At 40.1% G+C, this 9205-nt stretch overlaps 1 long non-coding RNA gene across 1 annotated transcript; it reads left to right on the top strand.

The window, feature by feature from the left end:
- The first annotated feature begins 543 nt into the window (after positions 1–543).
- LOC136180357 (uncharacterized) lies at positions 544–8894 on the top strand. The gene is made up of 4 exons (XR_010667046.1): positions 544–1060; positions 3901–3977; positions 5074–5179; positions 8352–8894. It is a non-coding gene; the product is annotated as an uncharacterized lncRNA (long non-coding RNA).
- Positions 8895–9205: the final 311 nt, after the last annotated feature.

The following is a 9205-nucleotide window of genomic DNA, read 5'->3' as shown; positions in this document are numbered from 1 at the left end:
CAATTTAGCTCGTCAAATTATTTTCTGATGAAACAATCAAATACACAAGATGTCCATAATTCCAAAATGAGTGTCGCTGTACCTAATAGTACCAAACCCAGAAGATCATACACAATAAAGACATTTAGAAAATGATTGAAAAATTACTTTTTAAATGCATTTTGTAGTTTGTGTCAAAGAGTTGACGATTTTCTGTTTGTAAATCACATCAAGTAAAGTTTTAATTACTCATTGTTGTATAAAAAAACTGATACAAATATATAGCAAATCTTAAATACAAGAAGATGACTCAGCAGTCATGCTGATGAGAAACAATTTAAAAAAATAGAAAATATTTCATAATAATCTGGTTGACTCATTAACACAGCTCATGAAATCATGCTGATTTGTGCTTAGTCTGCAAAATCAGAAAGGTTGCTGAACTTCAGTGAAAAGCTTACCCCCCTAACACACACACACACAGAGAGAGAGAGAGAGAGAGAGAGAGAGAGAGAGAGAGAGAGAGAGCGAGCGAGAGAGAGATATTGGCACAGGGGTAATTGATTTCTTCTGTAGTTTATTATCATGACTTTTTTGTTCCTTCCTGGCTGTCCAAACATATTGAAGGGAGGATCGAGGGCCAGACGACTTAATAGACTTGGCAGCATTCATGCCCAGAGAACAGGGGAGAGAAAAATATCAAGGCTTACTTAATGGCAAAAATGAAAGCACACATGGATTGGGCTGCACTCAATGTGGAGTCTGTTCAACTGTCAGAAAAAAATCAGAGAATCCATGCCAATCAAACACCCTTTGATGAGATCTTCTATAAAAAGTAATGGAATCAAACCAGCATGAAGTAAAGTTTGAGGAAGAAAAAAAGGAGGATAAGCAGAGAAAGAGTGCAGCTGTGGGAAGCCAAATATGCTCCTTGGTTGATCTTGCGAGCCCACTCATTGCTTGCAGGTGTAATAACACAGTCTGATCCAGCGCTCCTGCTGCTCACAAAGCAGATATTTCTACACCCCTCTCGTCCCTCTCCTCAGGAAAACAGCGGCTCAAAGTGATTCCAGCCAGCTCGGTGAGTAAAATTTCTCATATCTCCGTCTCTCTCTCTGACACAGTCTAGAGCCATTAGAGAGATGAGCCACCACTCCAGTCCTGTTTTATTATCACTGTTATGGCTTTTCTGCTGTATTCAATCATGCTCAGTGTCCTCAATTGGAGTTGAAGCCATAAAACTCCAATAACATGATCTCTTAAGGAGCTTTGATGGGTCATATTTAGAGAAAAAAAACATTGAGAATCTAATATTAGTGGGGTGGTGGAGGTTTAGAATCCACATTATTTCTGATTCAAGCTTCAGATATGAGGAGATTATTTATCATATCTTGACTTGTATTTAATCTTTGGAGCGGCGTTCTCTCCTTTACGGAAGGTCAGAGGTAAAAGGTCACATTTAAAGCTTCAGCGTCTCGTTTTGAACTGTTTCAGCCACACATATAAATAATATGTTCAGTCATGCATTGCAGCAACAGTGCTCCTCACTGTCTGTCACTGCATGTGCAGTTCTGTACTCTGTGTACCGTCACCTGTTAATCATTACCTACAGTTACATGTAAGATGACTATAACTCTCTGCACTCAAAAGTGCACTCAAACAGCTAAATAAATGTTGCATCATTTCTGCAAATCTAAAGTCTAAATGCTGCTTAGACAAAGTGATCCCCCCCATGACAAATTAAAAGATGATACAAATGAGATAATCATTTAAAAGAAATTGCTGCAGGAAATTCAAACTAGGTGATGGTTGACTCTGGGTCACTGTGGCACCAGTTTCACATTGCGAGACCTTCCTCCTAAACCAATCGGGCAGTGCTTCAGAGTCTAGAAGGTAGAAGTCAAAGTGCTAGCTTTATTACACAATATACATTTGTTCTAGTTGAAATACACAAAACAGTCATGCAACTCAATAACACATAAACCTTATTTCATTGTTAAGACATCCCAGTTTAAAATGAGCCCCAAATGATTCATTGAATATTGTAGTCAGGATGGCAATTCTATAACATAGAAACATGCCCTTTGTTTGAAGATGGGGAGAAGGTCTCAAAGGAGCATGATGGGACAAGTTATTCTGACCTATGTTTAGTGAGGCTACCTCCTTTGTGTAAGATAAACAGGAATGAAATGGAGACAAATGTTTGAAGATTAAGGTCTTAAATGGTAAGAATTTCAGCAAATAGGCTCCATGATTATTTCACTTTCTAAACACGATAAGCCCGAGAGCTTGTACTTTGAGAGTGAGTTAATTTAGCCTCTATTTAATAAGCATATCAACTCTGCTACTTTGCTCATTATGAAGCAGAATGATCACACAGGGTCATGCAGCACACTGTGCAGCCCAGCAGGACTGGAGAGGTTGTGTGTTCCCATTCATCACTGTTTAAATCACGCTCTGTCTCCATCAGTGCTACGAGATGATTATACGCGATAGCAGCAGCAAACAAGTTCTCCAAAGACAACCAAACTAATCGCAGATTATGATCCAAAATATGACATCAATGATGAGATGCTCGCCGTATCACGGACATGCTGCATTAGTTGAACGTGTCTGAACAGCTACAGTCTAAAAGGTTGATCAAAGAGACCCTGAGGTCCAAATATTTGCTCGATCAATGACAAAGTCCTCTTCCCCTTGTATGTGTATGAAATCCAGATATGTGTCAGTATACTTTTACTGTGAAAAATGACAAAAAAACAAAACTTAAAAGAACTGCTGGCTCTTCTTTCTCACCTTGTGTTCCTCTGAACAAACAAACATTTAAAACGCTGCAAACAACTAACCAATACAATTATGTCCAGCACGCAGCAGCCTCCTGAGTAACTCGATCAGAATAATTCAATTCATTACTTCTCCAAACGGACTGCTCTGCCGTAAGTGAATTTAGATGAGTTTACACAACGTAACTAACAGACAGCTGATACAGACATTAGACCAGCTGCTGCAGAGTCGCTTCTTACTTGGTTATACCACCAGAATATGGGATATCGCAAAAGTCTAGAATTATTCGGCGTTAAAATCCAGGTACTCTCTTGAGGTCTGATATTTGTTCTGGTGACTCAACTCATGACACAGACTCCAAGATGCAAACTGAGTTGAAATAGGAATCTTTCCAGCCAGAAAAAAATGACCTTATCCAATCTCAGCATCCTACACTTCATTAGTTATAAAAAATCCCACTGTTGCTGCATGGTACTTACTTGGTCTCCACAAAGCAAAACGACTAAAAACAGAGTTGCACGCGTCAGATTCTTTGATAAGACTTCTTACAAACAGTTGTGAAGCGTGCGGACATCATGAACATAAAATACAGGTGGTGTAGAGTCCGTTGGCTTCTTATATCGTCTTCATACACAGAAAACATCTTCAGATATATTGCTCTTGGAGACCAGGTGGATTGTGATGGAGTCAGAGTTGGAGAAAGGGTGATTGAATTATATGATTGAATTACAGCATGGTCTATTAACGGAGAGCCCTGACACATTCTTTTGCACACAGCAGAGCCAGATTTATACCTGATACAGATACAGAGCGAGCAGGCCAAATTCGGCTTACCATCAGATTCCCCAAATGTTAATCTGTTTGAGGAGAAATAAGAAGAACTCAGAGGTCTAGTTTGGAGTGTGAAACCCGGAAATGAAACACCACATGTAGACCGAATGCAATCGACAGTTATTAAGGAATAAGAAAGAGTAAGGAGAGACAAGAAGGAGATATTTTCTCCCTTAAATCAGTTTCTTCCATTGGGAATGCTGTAGCACACCTTTCCTTCATGACGGTGTTAAAACCATATGTTTTAACTGAGGGAGGGAGATTCAGATTCAGCTCACTTTACTGTGTTTATGTGCTTTGATACAGTGAGAAGGCCGTCTGACGCAGGTGGAGCTGCACGATGAGAGAGGGATGGCAGAGCAAACAGCCCTCACAGCAAGCAGGTCAGAGGGAAGGAGTGAAGAGAGGGGGCAAGGGCACAGGAGGAAAATAAACACAGGATGGTTGAAACGGTTTATAGAACTTTGCTTAAGAGAAGAAGATGGGAAAAGATGGTGGAGGAGAGGGTTCAGTCTGGCCGAATATAAGAGAGGGAGAGAAGGCTGCTCTGCCAGTTAAAGATGATTAAAGATGGTAAAGATAACTTTCATAAATACTTATGACACACTTGAAATAAATTAAAAAAGGTGATGTGATATGAGAACCATACAGATCCAAGATAAGCAAAATGTTTTCTCAACTTTGCCCCAAAATATATCACATTTCTTTCATTTTAAAATGATTATACATGATGGAGGCTACAAAAACATGTGCACTGATTATGAGCCAAAGGAACAAAAAAATGAATGGCAGAGATGATTACTCACATCTTAAACAGTTAGTTAATCGTGTTTATTACTTGTCCAGTTTGAAAACAGCGTCTGCCTTCAGTGATTTTTTCAAGATTGATGTTCGGGCTTTTTGACAGAGGACAGAGTCAGAAATCAGGGACAGAGAGAGATTAGGGAACGACATGCGGGAAAAGAGCCAAAGGTCAAACTGAACCTGGGTTGCCCGCTCTTGAGTATAAAAGCCTCTGTAAATGGGGCGTCATGTGCACTAACCCCTAGGCTACCTGTGCCCCCTGGCCTCAGTAAACGCCTGCCCTGATTATCTCAATAAAGCCGATTTATTTAGTCCTTTGTTGCCCTCCTCAGTTGCTGGATTGTCTTTGTCCCTAGACTGTTCATTGTTTTGTTATTCATGGTTTTGACTCTGCCTGTTTCTTGGATTAGTGTATTTATGCCCTCTCCCTTTCAGGATCTGTTAGCTATTTCGTACTGCATTTAAGTGTATAACCTCCTTTTTTTTTTGTCAGTAGATGACCAAGTCTGTCATTTTTTTAAACTTCAACCTGTGTCCTTTTCATTTCTGCATTTGAGTCTTAAATTGTCTGGTATCTTTACGTCATATGGGCATGACACCAGCCGGCAGATAACAGACAGCTGGTACCAAGAAAAGGCTGAAGAGCAACGACACAGTGTCTCTATTCTTCCCCAGGTAGGGCCCAAATGCAGACCGCACACTGCAGGATGACTTCAAAGAATTATGAAGACAACAAGACTCGGGTCAACTGTAGAAAAGAGGACAAGGAAACAGGGAGCAGGTAACTAACAAACATGTTCAAGGTGGAAAAAAAACATTCACACTCTTTAAGTACCTCCATTTTTTGGCAGTAGTATTAATAAAAAAGTAGGCGAGGGATATTCTCCTATATGCAGCAGTAGGGTGAAGTGCTGTTAGGAGCATAATGTTAGTCTGCACGCTTTGCTGCAGCACCACCTGGAATTGCATTTTTGCATTTTCTTCTGAAAATCAGTGTGAAGATATCCTCATCTACAACTCCCCAGGGCTGCTCCAGTAGTGTTTATAATGACTTTTTCTGATTGCTGCACTACTTTCTGTCCCTCACTTTGGTCGCCACTTGCTTTTTTTCTCTCTCCTGACTTTTATCTCTCTCATACATTTATTTCTCAATCCCTTCTTCTTCTGTGTTTCTTCTGTATTGCCTCCCATGTTATCATCATCCTTTCATTATTTCTCTTCTCCCCAAAGGATGCAGAGATTTAGAGCAGCATTTCCTCCCTCAGACTGGAGGAGCTGTAAGCTATCTGATCATTAAAAACAGGAGTTGGATCATCCATCACACATGCCTTAACCTCCAGGGCAACTGTTTCCACACTAGGTTGGCGGTAAATTGCCCTTTTCTCTCTCTCTGTGTGTCCTCCTTGGATCGGAAAGTGCTTCATTCATTCGTTCATTAATATTCATTATGACTGCAATCACTCGTCACTCACTGGTTTAAATTCATTTTGATTTAAAGTGTAGAGAGATCCACAGCGTTCACGTCCCAGATACACATATTCTTGCATTGGGCTGTTAATGGGAAACAGCAGTCAAAATTGAAAGTTTGATTCCCTCAGTTAATCATTGGGTAAAGCAAGGCACTAAAACGCTTGGTTTTGGGATTCTAAAAAGTATACTAAAGACCTCTTCTTGGCTGAACCACTACCTGTCATATGGAGGCATTTCTGCAAACAGACATTTCCTGCGTTTCAGGGATTTGGCTGGAAAGTTAGCGACTTTTGGGTCAGAGAGGTGAGTCACTCCCTCCGTGTCACATCCTCCATTGGGTAAACATCCACACTCACTGTGACGGACTTTTTCCCTTCACTTTGCTTGTTCCAGTTTAGAAAAAGAGGGTAAAACTCGACATTCTTCGATTGATAAAAAATTGATAAGAACAGTTTCTGATATATAGCACATAATATTGTATAAACAAAAGAGTAGAAGTAAGTAGAAGTAACATTCATTCACTAAAATGCTGTGGGACTCAGACCCTTTCAGCCGGAAAGACTCGTCCTCTTCCTTTTAATCTGCAACCATCAGAGGCTCTCTAAAAGCTTTACAAATGTATGCTGTGTGTGTGTGTGTGTGTGTGTGTGTGTGTGTGTGTGCGCGCGCGTGTGTGTGTGTGTGGGAAACAAAAAGCAATAGGTGCAGCATATTTTCCTGGAGTCTGAGAGGGTTTAAATTCATTTTGATGACAGATGAGGAATGAGCTCATCCAAGGACCCTAAAGTACAGATCAGCTCATCAGTGTGCGTGCGTGTGCTTGTATGTGCGTGCATGTCTGTTTGTGTGTGTGCTTGTATGTGTGTGTGTGTGTGTGTGTGCGTGCGTGTTTGTTTGTGTGTGTGCGTTTGCGTGCCTGTATGTGCGTGCATGTCTGTTTGTGTGTGTGCTTGTATGTGTGTGTGTGTGTGTGTGTGCGTGCGTGTTTGTATGTGTTTGTATGTGTACTTTTGAAAATTGCTGTTCACATCAATTTCCGGGAATAAAATCTCCCGTTAGCCATGCTGACTTCCTGGCAGGGTGATGATGTCATCTTGAGTCAGGATGTGGTCAGCTCTTCCCTGTTCAGACTTGTTCATCATCTCATGTTGTCAGACTTTTTTTTGATATTTTATCTTATTAAACCATGTCCGAAGATGACTGGGTGAACAGACATTAAGGGAATTAAGGGACATAAAGTGCTAAAACTGGAAAAAAAAATTGCAGGGCAATGGAGGATACAAACTGCTAGTTTTATGAGAGTAGGGTTAAAAGTTAATAAACTGAATAACGTCTAAATTAGTATCTCCAAATCGGACTGAGCTGAATTGCAATCTTTCTGCTCCCACTTGGCATTTGTTTCAATTATAAAGCACACAAGTTCTCAGAACAATGAATTGAATAACAAATAATGAATGCATTCAACAATGTACGTCAATGGCACGCCACTGATGGAGTTAGTAATGTGCTTTATGCATGAGCCTAATTTATTAAGAACTATATTAAAATACAGGAATTACAAGGGATACCAAAAATGTCCCAAAAGTCAAACATATTTTTTTGAAGGAAATCAAATTCAGTGTTTCATATCAAGTGTAAGAAGGTTTAGACTGATCATTAAAGTAGACCAGAAAGAGTTGAAACCAGAACAGAGAGAGAATTGATTCTAGTCTGCGAGAGAGTGGAATTAAATGTTTAATTCTTGTATTTCAGTATAAATTTAGAATTGTGCCAGAAAGTAAAATGGAAAACAACTCGGTGGTCAGAATGACTCAGCTGTCGCTCAGTTGGATTAGAAAGCAGTTAGACATGAATCCTTGTGTTTGTTTTACCCTGCAGGGCAAACCAGGCAGGTGGAGTTTATTCTGTATCCAGAAGCTTTAGGGGCTTTCACTTAAAGAGACAGAGAATCAATGAACTCCAGCAGCTTACCTGTGCCTGCTTTATGGAGTGTCTATGCTGTATTCACTTTTTTTCCGGCTTCGTTCTCATGAGGAGCATCCTATAATCCTGAACTTTCCATCAAGGATATGAAGCACAAGAATGGATGTCTTTGTCTCCCACAAAAGAAAAAAAGATGGGGAAAAAAGAAAGCTGCAATTGGCAACATAATTGTTGGAAAATGTTCTCCAAAGTGACTAATCAAGAGAGAAGTAGACTCAATGTTCTTTTTGGTTTCCTACAGTACATTTTCACCACTTTTGCCACCAGTGGCGCTCCCCCTGCTGGTCATCATAAAGAATGCATCTTAAAGGAACTTCCACATTGGCTTTACTTTTAAAACAAGTACTTGCTTCCACTTCTTATATACACTCTATGATAAGAATGTGTTTTTTTTTAAAAAGGACAAATCCTGTCTGTTTTGTTCATGTTATCATAGTTGATGGTACTCTGCTTCACTATGAATGTATTGATTCAATGAATATGTTTCTGTGTTGAAACAGGATGCCCTGACAGGACATGATGCTATAAGAGAAGTTTGAAGAAAAAAGTCATTCTCAGATGCTAAATGTGTTGCAGCCTTCCGTGGAATAAATCCCTGTCAACAAGAAGCAACAGCATATTCTCAAAAAGGAAAAGGGAGTAGTTTGCAAGGGTGGGGACTTAACATAAACAAAATGAAGCCACACAAGCCACTGAGATAGCTGTGAAGATGTTGATCAATCTGATGATGTGTGAACACTGTGAGGAGGGTGAGCCATCAACTGGACCAAGATGCAGTCCCCTTACAAAGTTTCAATTCAATGAAGCAGACCGAAGCACTCTGATTAACACGTGTACAATGAAATAAAAGAAATCACTGGCTGGGTGATGTTTCTTTTGGATTAGACAGCTTCACAAAGTGCTTTCTGTGTCTCCTCTGTCAAAGAAAAAGTGTGTTAAAACAGGGCAGAAGCCCGAAAATACATTTGTCTTTTGAAATCCTCTTTACCATATAAGGTAATTGGATCATTACCAGTAAGATTATATTACAGTTAAAACCACAGTCTCTCTCTCACACACACACACACACACACACACACACACACACACACACACACACACACACACACACACACACACACACACACACACACACACACACACACACACACACACACACACACACACAGTATATCCCTCTTGTGGACTTTCTCGCTATCTGAAACCTGCAACAGATAAATTAACAGTATTGTTGTCATGACAACCATGTACAGTCTTTCCCATGTGTGTTTGAGTAGAAGGTCAAGTGACAAGTGTCTTGAGTGTGAAACCATCATGTGAAACCCAGTGACTCTTCATAAAGGAACGTTGAGAT

This window comes from Labrus bergylta, chromosome 10, assembly GCF_963930695.1.
Source record: "Labrus bergylta chromosome 10, fLabBer1.1, whole genome shotgun sequence".
NCBI lineage: Eukaryota > Metazoa > Chordata > Actinopteri > Labriformes > Labridae > Labrus > Labrus bergylta.
This window is presented reverse-complemented; position numbering and strand designations above follow the sequence as displayed.